Source organism: Wolffia australiana, chromosome 14, assembly GCF_029677425.1.
Source record: "Wolffia australiana isolate 7733 chromosome 14, ASM2967742v1".
Classification (NCBI taxonomy): domain Eukaryota; kingdom Viridiplantae; phylum Streptophyta; class Magnoliopsida; order Alismatales; family Araceae; genus Wolffia; species Wolffia australiana.
The window spans coordinates 8,057,926-8,073,911 of NC_135848.1; positions in this window are offsets into that span (position 1 = coordinate 8,057,926).

Here is a 15,986-nt window from a genome sequence, read left to right on the forward strand (position 1 = left end):
CTGTTTTAAAAATGGATACTTAAACACAAAAACCCAGTCAGGAAATATTTCCATGTAAAACTGATGAAGAATCAGACTGTTTAAAAATGGACAATCTTTTCTGGCTAGAAAGGTACAACGGATCTTTCATGTCCAATCAAATGGTATGTGCTTGGAGCCTCAATTGTCCAAAAAAATAACCAATAAATGATAGATCAAATGGTGAAAATGGATCAAATACAATATTTACTTTGTCTAAATGCATAGGAATGAATCATTAAAAAGGAAATGTTTGTAGAATCAAACAACCAAAATATTTTGATTTTCATAAAATAACATCGCTACCAAAACAGCAAAAAGCCTTAAATAAAATATATTTATTATTCATACATCCATTATTCATAATTTTTTTCCCAAATTGAAGGGTCCATCCTTGTTTTTATTATAGATTGAATATTCAGTAAGTTTGTCCTATTGTAATTGATGTTTTTGTTCAGACGCATGCCTTCCTTTTATTTTGTATATTTTCACACACACTTAAATTTAAAATAAAACATTAACTTACCATGTTTAATTTTCGGGATTTTTCAATAGAGAGAGAGGGAGAGAGGGGAGCGAGTGATAGAGAGAAGAGTAATAGAGAGAGAGAGGAGTAAGACTGCGAGAGACAGAAAGAAAGCTTTTGGGAAGAGAGAGAGAGAGAGAGAGAGAGAGAGAGAGAGGAACGAGAGAGGGAATGAATGGTATTGGGAGAAGAGAGTCATGGGGAGAAGAGAGAGAGTAGGTGAAGAAAGCTAGAAGAGAGAAAGAGAGGGAGTTTTAATTTTTTAATCTATATACAAATATAGAGAGAAGATATTGGGAGAAGAGCGAGAGAGAGAGAGGAGCCAGAGGAGTAAATGCTATTGGGAGAAGAGAGAGATAGAAACATATAGGGAGAAGAGAGATATAGGGAGAAAGCTATAAGGAGAATGAGAGGAAGTTTTTTTATTTCAACCTTTATACGAATAAACAAAATAAGTTTTATTTATTTCTCATTAACTTTCCTCAACAGGTTCTACAATTGCCTTATGCTTAATCAAGTTCTACCATCATTTAATTAAGTTCCAATTTTTATGTGTAACCATGATTTAATTTAAAAGGTGAAAATTACACATTTAATTGAACATCTTTTTTTGACGTGTTTCACTTTTGTATTTGCATTTGGTAGTCATTGTTGTGTTTCTAGAGAGAGGATTTGTCCATGTTTTTTTGGGTTCGATTAGTCATCCTCACTGGTAAAAAGATGATACACACATTGGAAATGAAAACAGAATCATAACAGATCTTGAAAACATAAAGAGGAAAACCAATGGTCCAATCGCAGAGTCCAATATGCAATCAAGTTCCAACATCATTTAATTAAGTTCCAATTTTTATGTGTAACCATGATTTAATTTAAAAGGTGAAAATCACACATTTAATTGAACATCTTTTTTTGACGTGCTTCACTTTTGTATTTGCATTTGGTAGTCATTGTTGTGTTTCTAGAGAGGGGATTTGTCCATGTTTTTTTGGGTTCGATTAGTCATCCTCACTGGTAAAAAGATGATACATACATTGGAAATGAAAACAGAATCATAACAGATCTTGAAAACATAAAGAGGAAAACCAATGGTCCAATCGCAGAGTCCAATATGCAATCAAGTTCCAACATCATCTAATTAAGTTCCAATTTTTATGTGTAACCATGATTTAATTTAAAAGGTGAAAATCACACATTTAATTGAACATCTTTTTTTGACGTGCTTCACTTTTGTATTTGCATTTGGTAGTCATTGTTGTGTTTCTAGAGAGAGGATTTGTCCATGTTTTTTTGGGTTCGATTAGTCATCCTCACTGGTAAAAAGATGATACACACATTGGAAATGAAAACAGAATCATAACAGATCTTGAAAACATAAAGAGGAAAACCAATGGTCCAATCGCAGAGTCCAATATGCAATCAAGTTCCAACATCATTTAATTAAGTTCCAATTTTTATGTGTAACCATGATTTAATTTAAAAGGTGAAAATCACACATTTAATTGAACATCTTTTTTTGACGTGCTTCACTTTTGTATTTGCATTTGGTAGTCATTGTTGTGTTTCTAGAGAGGGGATTTGTCCATGTTTTTTTGGGTTCGATTAGTCATCCTCACTGGTAAAAAGATGATACACACATTGGAAATGAAAACAGAATCATAACAGATCTTGAAAACATAAAGAGGAAAACCAATGGTCCAATCGCAGAGTCCAATATGCAATCAAGTTCCAACATCATTTAATTAAGTTCCAATTTTTATGTGTAACCATGATTTAATTTAAAAGGTGAAAATCACACATTTAATTGAACATCTTTTTTTGACGTGCTTCACTTTTGTATTTGCATTTGGTAGTCATTGTTGTGTTTCTAGAGAGGGGATTTGTCCATGTTTTTTTGGGTTCGATTAGTCATCCTCACTGGTAAAAAGATGATACACACATTGGAAATGAAAACAGAATCATAACAGATCTTGAAAACATAAAGAGGAAAACCAATGGTCCAATCGCAGAGTCCAATATGCAATCAAAGGATTCCTCCATTTATACTCCTTGAGCCTTTCAATTCTCCGACCTATACATGAATCCATTCAACCCTAATAATTTTAGTATCATTGTCTTCTACTCCATAAGAGCTTTATCCTTTTTTAACTTAATGTGATTTTTTCATAAAACAAGTACACCTTGACTATATCTTTAGACATCTAATGAAATTTTTGCATGTGACCCTCTTGGCCCATGTACTAATGTAGTTTATAACTCCAATAGCAAAACAACCCTTTATTGGCTAACCTCGTGAATTAACTACATCTAACATCAATAGTTACTAATCATGGATCATTTTAACTCAATTTTTTATGTATGTTTTCTGGCCCATGGGGTATGAAGACACACATATTTATTGAGATGTTACAATGGAGTTTATCACGTCTTTTGTAAAACTTTTCGGTCATTCATCTCTTTGTTAGTATAATCCATTTTACACGTGACTTAGGGTTCTTTTGGCTATCAATATCATAATTAATCAACCTGTCAGTTTTGATGCAATAGGTATCCTTTGAGATATATTTCTCTCATGTTTCTAAGATTTCCACTAGAGCTACATTACATCATCTAACTTGAGTTGACTCCTTTTATATTGAGGGAAATATATCCCATATTGAACACACCATCATCATTTTAGAATTCCTCAGGGATTCCTAATACATAACTGAAAACTCAACCATCCATCTATAAGATGTCTTTAGTTTCTCAAGTCCAGGAATGACTTGCATGTCTGCGGCATGAATTGTCCCAATTTACAACGTATAATACCACACCAGAATTCATATAGTTCAATTCAATGAACTATTTTACTAAAAAACACTAACTCTTTATCCATATAGTCTCCATACAAACAGTTACATATATTCCGTACTCATCTTGTTGTGGGACTCCATAGTGATATTCTATCTTGATAACTTGATATCATTCTCAAATATCTTATGAATGTGAATTTTTAGAATATACGTTTAAAGATAAGTGATTACTGAAGGATATCGCTGTATTTTACTAAACAATAATGTTGAATAAGACATGGAATGTGTGATTGTGATGTATCCTAGGAACCCATTTTATGAATACATATACACGTGATAGGCTAATGTGGAGAACCTTCTAGAAGCTGATAAGATATGTAGAAAATTACCGAGACACGCACGAAATCCTCTAACAGATTCCACTTCTCTTAGAATCTAGAAAATATATTTAGTACACCTTTTATAGCTATAAATTTTATGTTTTTATCTTATCATAATATTCACCAGTCACGCAATATCTTCTGACAGGTTTTATAGATTCCATAATCTATAGAATATCTCTTCTCATGTCTATGAGGTTTCTGCTATTTTGTTTTATCTTGTTAATGTCATTTTTTTCAATGTTTTAAGTTTTCTCAAGGATACTATCATTGTGGATGGTGTTTGACCTTTAGTGGCCTATTCAACCTTTCAAGATATTATTAAAGTATTCACTTTTATTGAGAAACCTAGTTCTCCGCTCTTAAGTGTTCTCCTTATAAAAGAGTTGTCCAATATGTGTGGACTCAGGCACAACCCCTACGTGGACTCAAAGGTTGAAGAGGATTGTTTTGTGGATTTAGGAATCAATTACTTCAAGTAAAGAAATGTTTGTGGACACAAATCATGCTTCTACACTATTTCTGAAATAAGGCTAAAACAGATTGGCTTTCAGGCCATATCAAACTGCATCACTTCTCATATCACGAGTAGAACGGCTAGTGAGAAATGAAAAGTAGAGAATAAATAATGTGGTATATCTTATGTATGAGACTGGCATATGAAGTTGTGAATTTGTTGAGACATTGACTTTTTATGTTTCACCTAAAATCACACTTTTCTCGTATAAAATTAAAAAAAAGTCACATATAGTAAAAGTCTAAAAAAGTAATTATAAAATAATATAATGTCTATTTTATCAAATTATTTTTATTAAGTTACGTGGAGTTGGATCATTATCAGTAACATTATCTTTGATATATATCAATAACATTTAGAAGAAAGTATGAACAAGGATGATATTACATTTTTAATTTTAATTTTTTGTGTAGGTGTCATGTTTGGATGTCTTCTTAATGAAATGAAGACATATGCAGTTTTATTTTATTTTTATAATAACTTTTTATTTTTGGATTGATTATAATATTATTTTCATAAATAGTAGGGCCTGGGCACAAAATAACCCTACATCTACATAATTGACTTCCAAAATTGATATTTAATGCTACTTAGATATGAAGGAAATGAAAATCCTCCTCAGATCTACATCCAATATATAATCTTCCTCATTACTTAGAATCATGAAATTTTGCATAAACAATCCAGTTAATGCATTAAGTTTTGAAGCATTATATTACTAAAAATGAAATATATTTGAACTTTAGACCCAAAGAATGACTAAAGAACTGAATTCATTAACCTTTTTGTGCATGACTACAATTATCTTTGCAAGAAAATTATAGAGATCCCAATAGCTATCTACCCAAGAGACTGTCATGCCCAATTGTCTGGAACTATTTTTCGCAGTCAAAGTATCCAACAATAGCAACACCTTAAGCACGTGATCTGATGATTACATCATTCTACCAATCTTGTCTACGTATAAATTATTTGTTGAAGAATTTGATGCCCTAGAGCCAAATGGGTCAAGGTTATTTGAAATGGTGTACCAATAAAATCTTTAAGCCCTCGCTATCCATGATGTTCCTATTGGGTTCTGGTACCTTGGTTCAATCATAGAAAATTAATTTCTATGCAATGGAAGAGATTATTGATCCCAACTCGATCATTAAAATGAATAATGAGGTTACACCATAAGATCATAAGGTACATCATATGTACCCTATGGGGAATTTGTTATACCTTTGACTTGCTCACTTTGAGATTGTTCTGAAGCTATTCACATGTCTGCCCTCTAGAAATATCCATACGATCAAGTTGCTATTGGATCTCTTCTTCTTCTTCAACTTTTCTTGAAAATCTTGCAGGTCTTCTCACCATGAAGGCTCTCTCCTTGGTTGAGTGGAGAAGGGATCAGAGTGGAGAAAAGGGGGCCCCCAATTCTGGTTGGCCTGGGTACCTAAAATGGGTGCCCATTCCCCTGTTTATATTTTACTTAAGTTTTTCTCAAAAACCCATCAAGTAAAATATCTTCACCAATGCCCTATGATCCTATGCGTGTGACCCTCTAGACCCATGTATCATTCTAGTTAATAACTTTAGTGGTCCAATAAAAATTATTGGCCAACTTAGTAATTAACTATATCAAACTATAGATTAATTAACTAAGGATCGATTTAACCCAATCGATAGGTTAAGTTTCCAACCCATGGGTCCAAGCTACACCTAGAGCTCTAGAAGATACCGAGTAGCATTTGAACTCTCTCATTGAACCTTTACCGTCATTGGTTATTATTTAGGTATAATCCCTCATCCACACGTGACTCTCAAACGACTTAGGGTTTGGTTGATAGTCAAACCGTAATCCGTCATTTGATTAATATTGATGCGTAACGAGGATCATAGGAGAATGCCTTCCCCAATATCCTCACTACCCTGGCTAGGGACTTGCTGCATTATTTTCTTTGAGTCAATCTCCTATTATACCGAGAGCAGATGATCCCCTCTGGACCACTCAATATGAGCTACATCCGAGAGTCAATCATCTCCGTGAACTTATTACTATATCTGAGCTATGACTTGTTAGAATCCCATGGTCAGAGACTCATAAGTTGTAGTCAAAATATAGTTGTCCATTGATGAGATGTCTTTGGTGGTTCAAGTCAATGGATCACTTATACAACCGTGACATGAATCAACATGTTTGACGTTTAGGTGTAATATCATTCAGGGATTCTTCATATGAATTCAGTGAACTCTTTCTCCAATGAACATCCAGTATCTGTCCTAAGTTTTGCCACACTAAAAGCCACAAGATCAAATGTTCTTATCGTATAAGTATGATATGCTATGCTATGCTATTCTATCTAGATAATTCAATGTCCATCGTGACTATGCATCGAATATGAATATTTAGAATATATGTTTAAAGATTAGCAATCATTTTATTATGATTTCATAATAATTCACTAAGTTATTACATGTATTCATGGGCTTCATTATAAAGATCACACTAAAATAATAATAAACATAGAGGTATGATTTGGCTTGACGGCTACATATAATATCCATCAATCTCCACCGGAAATATGTAGGACCAAACAATTGGGTGATCCACCCTTCATCTTCCAAATCTCTAAAGGTGAGATAGTTGTCAAGATCTAATCCATCATTTTTGACATAGACTTTGACTACAAGTTAATTAGACTCCCCAAAGAGTATTAAAAGAAAAACATGTCTGCCTCTTTAACATATTTACTTTTCAAGTAATAACATATAATAGTACTAGGCTCGATGGAAGGGTGATGAATCATCATCCATTCCAGCCAAGTCTGTCATCTATCATCATCTGGAGTGATGGGCTTACAACTGAATTGAACTATTTCAGGCATCCATCATAGATGGTGGATAACTAACGATGGAAATGGAAAGACAAATGGTGGAGGATGACTAACGATGATTTTGACGATTGAAATGTGCATAAATATTTTAAAAAAACAAAAAACTAGGACCATCATAGACATAGATAAGGAGCATGATCGTGTTGTTTAACGAAGATGATGGCAAGGAAGATAAGCATCATCTAAAGGGATGAGAACTTTTGCGGATGGAGAAAGATGACCATCGTGAACTGGGATGAGGACCATTGTGAATGTGGACAATGATCGGTGAAGATAACCATCCTATATGGGGACAACGTCCATCAATGATGGGAATGATAACAATCAATGATGGGGATGAAGACAAGCACAGACAGGGATTACCTTTGATGTTGAGGACGATGGTCGCTGACAATGGGGACAATGACTGTTGAAGACTGGGATAGATATGAATGACAACACTTGGTGATGGGGACAGCAACCATGAACGACAGGGAAAACAATTGTTGACAAAGATTACACGTTCAGGGATGAGGATCATCAATGTCAGGGACATTAACCATCAACAATAGGGATGACAACCATTGATGACAAAGAATGATGATTGTTGATGACAGGGGTAACAACTAGTGTGGATGGGGATGACAATTGTCAACGATGGAATTTCAGTACAAAGAGATGATGAAGATGATGGTAAGGATGAGAATACTACAGTTGGGGATAATTTAATGGCTTAATCATCATTTAAAATAATTTGATAGATGAAATTAGAGTTCCCATGAATAAATGAGAAGGCATTGTAGAAATGGGATTGTCAAGTATTATTTGTAGCCTTTAATAGGATGAAATCACAATGTGGAAATATTTATCTTTAGTCATACAAAATAAACATTCATTTTCATAGAATACTCAAGAAGGATATCAAAACATTCAGAGAGAGTATCTCTATGTACTCCTACACATTTGATAAGGATGGTGTGATCCCATGAACAGTTGTGTGGAGACACAAATGCGAGATAATAGTTTCTATTTTCAGAAAAAGTTCATTGAATTGATGTGTGGCTATTGAATACCAACAAACTGTCCCAATTTTATGAGGTACTTAGATATGAGACACTAATGACATATTGTGGATGAAAGGTTATGTTTACTAAGATATATTAGTCCCTAAGAAGATTAAAAAATGTGCAGCGATTAGTATGCAAAGATGATTGAGTGGTTAAGATAGGATTGTACTCCCTATGGTGTAAGAGGATATAGACTCAAAGAAAATGATGCAATGAAACCACACACTGACATAGTGAAAGTATCAGTAAATAGTTTTCTGATAATTTTCTAACGCGTCAATACTAGGAAAACCTATCATGATAAGAATTGACCATATCTTAATTCATCATTAGAGGATGATGTGGATGAAGGGTTACATATGCACAGTAACTGTCATTAAAGGGAATTCATGAAAGAGTTAATTGATCACCAATCACAAGCTAACTTTTCCCTTTAATGTGTTGGGACACATGGTGTTATTAGGAAAATGATACACTAAAATTACAAAAGATATTATTTGAAATTAGATACATGTGACAGAAAAACAAAATTCAAGAATTAAAATCACCATTAATGTTGTGTTGCATGATAAAGTACATAGTCACATGGCCTTGTTTTATTAGATAACAATAGAAAAATGTTTTGATGTGGCTGCATCACCACATCACACATTAAATGTTGATTTAAAATGTGTTGTTTTTAATGTCAATGTAGGGATACATGTTAAGCCATGCAAATCAGATTGAGGAAGACGTGTAACAAAATTCAGTCATGAGTAATTCAATACAGCATGAATAATATTTGACCATTCTGAGGATTCCATGGCGTGTTGGAAACCAGTCATGTGGATCGATGGAGGAGAGAGAAAAATCAAATAGTCAAAATCATAAAACTTCAAAATTTTAGATTTAATGATCTTGAAATAATTTCTGTTTAAATTTTTATGCACATCTTTTCTCCCTTTCTCTCTCTCCTATACCCTATCCCTTGGATCTATAAATAGAATCTCTCTATTCATGTAAAAATAATATTGAAATTTCTCCAAGATTAGTAGGCATAATGAAGTAAAGTTAGTTTCAGAACCATGGAAATTCTTTACATAAAATACCCATTGATGAAACACAAGGATTAAATGTAAGTTTATTGTGTTTATGTTGTTATCTTCCTTGCTGCGCCCATTGGTATTCATCCTCCATATCCATTTCACCCTTTGTCGTCAGTATTTCTCATCATTCAGGATGCCCCTCTTTTCCATATATAAACATGTATATGCCTTTGTTATTACATTTATCTATCCCTGTGTATCATCCTTCTCATCCATTCATATTTTTGCGCTTTTATCCCTCATCTCTCTACCATTAATACATTACAAATATTTTCACATATAATCTACCACCTTCTCATGTCGCTATCATAGGTCTCCAATATTCATTATCTTAATGATCCATTCTCGTCCTCTCAATTTAAAGTTATTATTTATTTAATTATTATTTGAGGATCCTTGCCTAATCACTATATAATTATATTTTTATGAATCAAGGTCTTACATTAATTATAATGATTTAACTCAATTATAAAAGTAAAATTAAACCTGTAAGATTGAGTTTATAAATGGGTCATGGGGGATGGTGGGGTTTGGTTGGGTGGGAATCTTGGTTAGTATGGGCAATGGGGGTCATCTAGGGGCGCGAGTGTATGTCTTTCGATTTTTACTTATCACGGTTTATTTACGATGTTGTTTTATTTAAGGTTGACCTAAATTTCCTTATGGTTGGAACAAGTGACAGTGAAAAACACTAAAGAGAGGGGTTGAATTAGTGTTTTAGAAATTACCTCTAATTTTTTTTAGGTAATTTTTTTACATTCCTGGGTTGACTGACACTCACTGCCCTTGTAGGGGACCAACCTAATTGGTTCTGTAAGCTTGGCAAAAATAGTCATCAAGAATCTAAGTTAGCCAAAACCAATATAGCATCTAAGTTACATATTCAATATGTACTATTTGCACACTCATGTCACAAAACCATCTAAAGATCCTAGAATTGGGATGTCTTCAACTCTTCCCTTTGAGTTTTCCCCATGAGTCACTTTAACAGTTCTTTTTATTATTTAGTTATTTAGCAGCTCTCTAAAGATTCTATGTCTCTAACCCTCATACGATACTCTCTGATAAGCCAAAAATAGGAGTGAATTTTGCAAGTTTATGATCCCTTGTCATTGTTGATTTTAGCTTATACAATAAAATTTATAAAACCCTAACTTAAGATGCATAGTGATATGTATAGGTATCGTCCAAGGGAAGCTAGTAAGGAATTCAATTAGTGATCTACTTGAATAATTGGACCCTGATTAGGGTTAATTCAATCTTCAATGAAGATCAAACCACCCTAATTAGATGAAGAATTTAGAAAGGGGGGTCGAAGAGAAGAAATGTGGAACTCTAGATTGACTTCTTTGATCCAATACAAAGGATCAAAGGGGTCAATTAGAAGGATTTATGAGGAAATTTTGTCTTAGTTTGTTTTGGGGGGATTTGGAAACAAAATTCAGTAACTATTATATCATAAAGACAATCTAATTTATCCTAGAAATTAAACCTTTTTTATAATTTTTTCTTAGTGTGCAAATGGAGTAGCTAGGTCAATTTGATGATCTCTCCTCTCACTCCTATTAAGGGCTTGTGCATGCCACTCAAGCCAAGTGATTTAGAAATGCAGACCAAGTTCAAGAGGAAAAATCACAAACTTCGCTAAAACATAATCCAAATTACACAAAAATTCAAATACAATGAAGTAAAGTACCAGATAGAATTGTTCCAGGATGAAGCTCCTCTCTGTCTTTCAGCTGCGAAAAAACCAACTCTAGAATGACCTCCTCCTCTCGAAATTTGGCTTTTATACTTAGGTTACATGGTAAAATTACCATTTTACCCCCATTTAATAATTAATTTTTATCTATTAATATAGGCTTGATCTGAATGATCCAACCATAATAGAAAGAGAAGGTTAAGATGAGAAAATCCATAAAAAATCACCTCAATCGCACTTCAGGATCAAAAATTATTAATAAATGAATTTTGACCAATCATAGCCATTGGATCAATATTCATTTATTTTATTATTATTTTTCTTTACACACAATGATGTGTCGATGGCGAATTGGTTGGAGAAATTTCGCTTCATTTTTTGGGTTGATTCCCTGAGCACCACGTACCCCCTGGCGGCAATAAAAATAAAGAAAGAAATAGATCAAAAAAACTTCAAAGTACACTTAAAACGCACTTACCTGTGCATTTTTCATAATGTCGGCCAATCAGCAAGAGCCACGTCACCGCCCGTGCGTGCACTTTTCATCCGACGGGCAGTGAACTTACCACTCCCATGAATATTCCTTGGGCGCCGTCGGATTCTCATCCGACGGCCAATATTCGACCACGTGGGTAACCCAAAAATCCCCTTTGGCATTTTGCAGTTAAGTCCTTTATAAAAGTATTATGCGCCATTTGATGCTTCCCAAAAGTATTTGCGTATACGCTCTTCCACATTCTCTCTCCTCCATTTTTTCCTGAAACCATTAAAAAAATCCTGAATAATTGCAACAAAACCCTGTACTTATTTGAATTGTATTTTTACACCTGCAGACACAAATGAGAGCTGTTTTTAAGGACATAATTGCAACAAAATGTTAAGAAAAATCCCTCCAAATTTAGAAATTGCCTTAAAACTCATATTCCTCTTATAAATATATCCTTTTCGTAGTTAAAAATTCATTTCTTCCTAGAATAAATTCCCAAAAATTCCAATAAAATTTCAGAAAATTCTAGAAAACTCAGTAATTCGTCCCCACATTAATTAAAATCAAAATTTAAATTTAAACCTGCCATTTTCATTTAAACAGAATTATTCTAAGCGTAAATAAATTCCAGACAATTCATAAATTTAACAGAAATTAGGAAAAATCAGAAATTACTTGGAAACATTAATTACATGTAAACATATGATAACAACCCTATTTTAAACTCTTTGAATGCATAAAATTGGTCTAACTACAGGAATTGAATACCAAATTTAGGGTGTTATCACTCTCCCATATTAGTCTTCTCAACCTTTTTACTTCAACCTGCACTCTCAGTGCAAAAATATCTTGCTACAGTACTCCTAATTTTCTCCTTCATATTTTAAATGTTTTCTATGATACAGTTTATTATGTTTTAGCAATGATTAAGTAATTTTTCTGAAAATTCTGATTCAGTAAAATAATTTCCAGGAATAAAATTTCGGTTTGTATAAAAAAGGAAAATTTGAACTGAATACTTAGAATGTTTTGAACTGATGTATGTTTCTAAATGTTATAACTGTGAAACAATTACAAGTCTTATCAAATTCATTATTGTTTAAATTTTCAGATTGTGAGAGATGTCATATCATCTACTTTTCAATGTCCAGTACTTTGAAACAAATTTTTTGTGTGTGAGAGAGAGAGTTAAAACTTTTAATGTCATTGAGATGGTAAATGAAGATGTGAATTTCTACTGTAGGACATTTTACCAAAAGAGAGTTACATCTTTTAATGTAGTGAGGATTGTAGATAAAAGTTTGCATTAAAATCCATAAGCATGTACTCTAATAGAACCAAGTGATTGTTGATTATGGTGGGAGCACACTGTGTCTGTGCAGTTAGTGGAGTGGAATGGGGTTAAGGAAACACAACTGCTGATCGCCATGGAAATAGTGCCAGATACATGTCGGCAAGTGACAAAGTATATATATATATATATATATATATATATATATATATATATATGGAGAGAGAGAGAGATGTGGATAAGTTCAGCTGAATATAACAGAATGTAGGGCACATTAGTGATCGATGGAGAGAATTGTGGCATGTAGAAATGTAAGGACCAATGTTATTCTCCAGGAACATAACCAAGGAAAAAATACGAAGAATAGAAAAGAGAGAATATCACAATAACCTTGCTCCCACATGCCCAATGAGCCAAATGGTGATTTTTTTTCAGACTCTTGATCAGACTCACCTCTACTTAAATCCTTCACTCTCAAAAATCAAGAATCAACCCAAATGAGATTTTTGAATGAGAAAATCACTTCGTTAAACTTAATGAAGAAAAAAATAAAAGGGTATTTTTTTCAGGGATGGTGATCTAATTATAGAGGCCTGGATAGAAAGGGGAGAAGGAGATGCCTTCAAAATTTCAGCCCTAAACTTTTTTTAGATCATTAGATTTTGCGTTCTAAACTTGGAGAAGTTTGAGTAGTTGACTAATTATCTTTCCTCCTTGATTCACATCATGGATCACCAGCATGAGACACAATCTCAAATTCATGAATTGTGGTGCCATAACATACCTTTTCAAAATGATTACATGTACTTCAATTTGATGTCAGAATATCATCTGAGATTTCCAATTAATTTTTGTAGCCCTGAAAACATGAAAAAATATGATCATTTACTGGTAATAAAGTGCAATGTGTAAGATTAGTATTATAATCAGTATATTACTTTTCTTATCACTTGAGATCACTTTTCACTAAATTTATATTGATTACATCTGTATTCACACAAAATAACCTATAAGGAATTGAAATTATCCGTAAAGTTTTGCATTCTCAGTAACAAGATCAAAGTCTCTAGTGACGTAATGTACTTTTGGGTTATCTAACTTTTTAATTAATTAGGTAATCGTTTCTTAAATAAAAAGTCATACAATTCACCCATATAATAAAAATTCCAGTCCAACTCATATGCTGCAGAGATAGTCCACTTTCCAGATAAATGTGCAAGTATTATTTGGACGCCCAAATATTTGAACCCATCCTGAGACCACCTTTATATTCCACAAAATACGTCATGGAATACTTATTTAAAGTATGAATGGAAAATCTTTAAAGGGAAATGCATATATTTTTTCACATCATAAATTTGGTTATGATAACTCTTGGACGCATCAATTGTTAGTGGATCTTAAGAAAGAAGTACATGTTGCTTTATTTGTATTTTGGGATAATCAAGAAAGGTTTGCATTGAGTTCGTGACTTTAATGAAAGAAATAAGCATGGATAAGTGGACTTTAGTATTTCCACTTGAAGGTCATCGTACTTATGGATCTGGCCAATGCCTGGCAAAACCAAATGAAGCGGTAACTAACAGATACCTTTATCAAGCCGTTAATTGAAATTAAAGATTTTCTCTTTCCTATATACTATACCATTAGTAATATTACAACACTGATACAAATGTATAAAAATATTTATTGACATAACATCAAGGTATTAATTTTCTCTTTCCTCTTTAACCCTTTGATGGCATCCCATCCAATCGTTTCATTCTTTATTAATATGGCACGCCATTATGACTATTTGTTGTTGAGCATATAAAACTGGTTGGGATACATCTATTTCTTCCAACTCATAGATTCCACAAAAAAATATAAACGATTAAGTTAAATTGAAGTCTTCTTTGAAGAGAGAGTACTCGCCCTAGGAACTCTCTCAAGACTCAACTCCATCAGGAAATATATGTATAAATAAGTTTATTGGGGTTAAAAACTGGAAATTTTCTAGAGTCCATATATGTATATTGTAGTCTTTCTAATTGAAAATTACGATAAGAAGAAAAAAAAGTCAAATTATGTCTGGAACCAGAATACTTTTGCAATACAAATGAAATAAACTCAAGTTGAAAAAATGAATCAGGACTGTTGAGCTTACAAACACTCACTTCAAACATCTCTTAACACATATAATAAATTCACGTAGAGTATGCATCAGCCAAGCATAATTTTTTTGTACTACATTTTACTTATTCACAATTCACAGTTGAAACTCTCTGCTTACCTAGGGTTACAGGAAATGTTCAAAGAGCAATACGCTTCCACCATTCCAAGGCAGCGTCAGTGCATTTTGTTATATGCTTTAAAAAGAAGGGTTATAAGGATGCGACTTTATCTGATCTAATAGTCCATTAATAAGGTAGAAGTGAACAAAAGCACTTTGAATAAGAAACTCATAAAAATCAAAATTTTTTCTCGATTGGATCTTAAGAGTGGGTACTACCAAGTCTGGATGATGGATGCATTCAAGATAACATGCGTGTCATTTTATGGTCGATGCAGTTTTATGGTAACGCTTTTTGAACTCACCAATGCTCATAAAATTTTATAAATTTTAACTAATTTATTTTTTAAGAGAATATTAATGAATTTTAGTGGCATAAATAGATGAATTTCTTGAGTATAACTGGAGCCTGGAAGATCATACGGGACATCTATGTACGGTATTGGATAAGTTGAGAGAGGACTAGTCTATCTCAACCAGATTAAGTAAAATTGTTCTTTAAAAGAACAAGAATCTATTGGAATCTATGAATATAAATTCATAGATAGCAGCCCTCATTAAATGAATTTCAATTCATCGAGTATCCTATCTATCTGTTTAAAACAGGGTTCTGCTTGTTTCGCAAAGATGATGATTCTAATTATCATCATCATCGTAAATTGTACAATTCACCAGATGATGATTTTGTAATTGCCTCATCATTTTCTCATCTTTTTTCCTGTACCAAAACCAGATAACGAATTCATCTGCTAACCTTCGTCTAAAGAAATTTTCAGTCTGTCTAAGCTATGCAATATTTTCAGACTCTCACTCTGTCTCAGTTTTCAATATTATCTCTTCTCGGGTACATATTATCAGATGAGATTGCCTCAAGAGCTATGATTTATGAATTGGAGGTTATGTGGGGTCTATGTTCTAATTTTCTTGGTGCTGTCTGAGTCCATTTGCAAAGTTCTGGAAGATGATAAAGGCATCTCCAGTGACT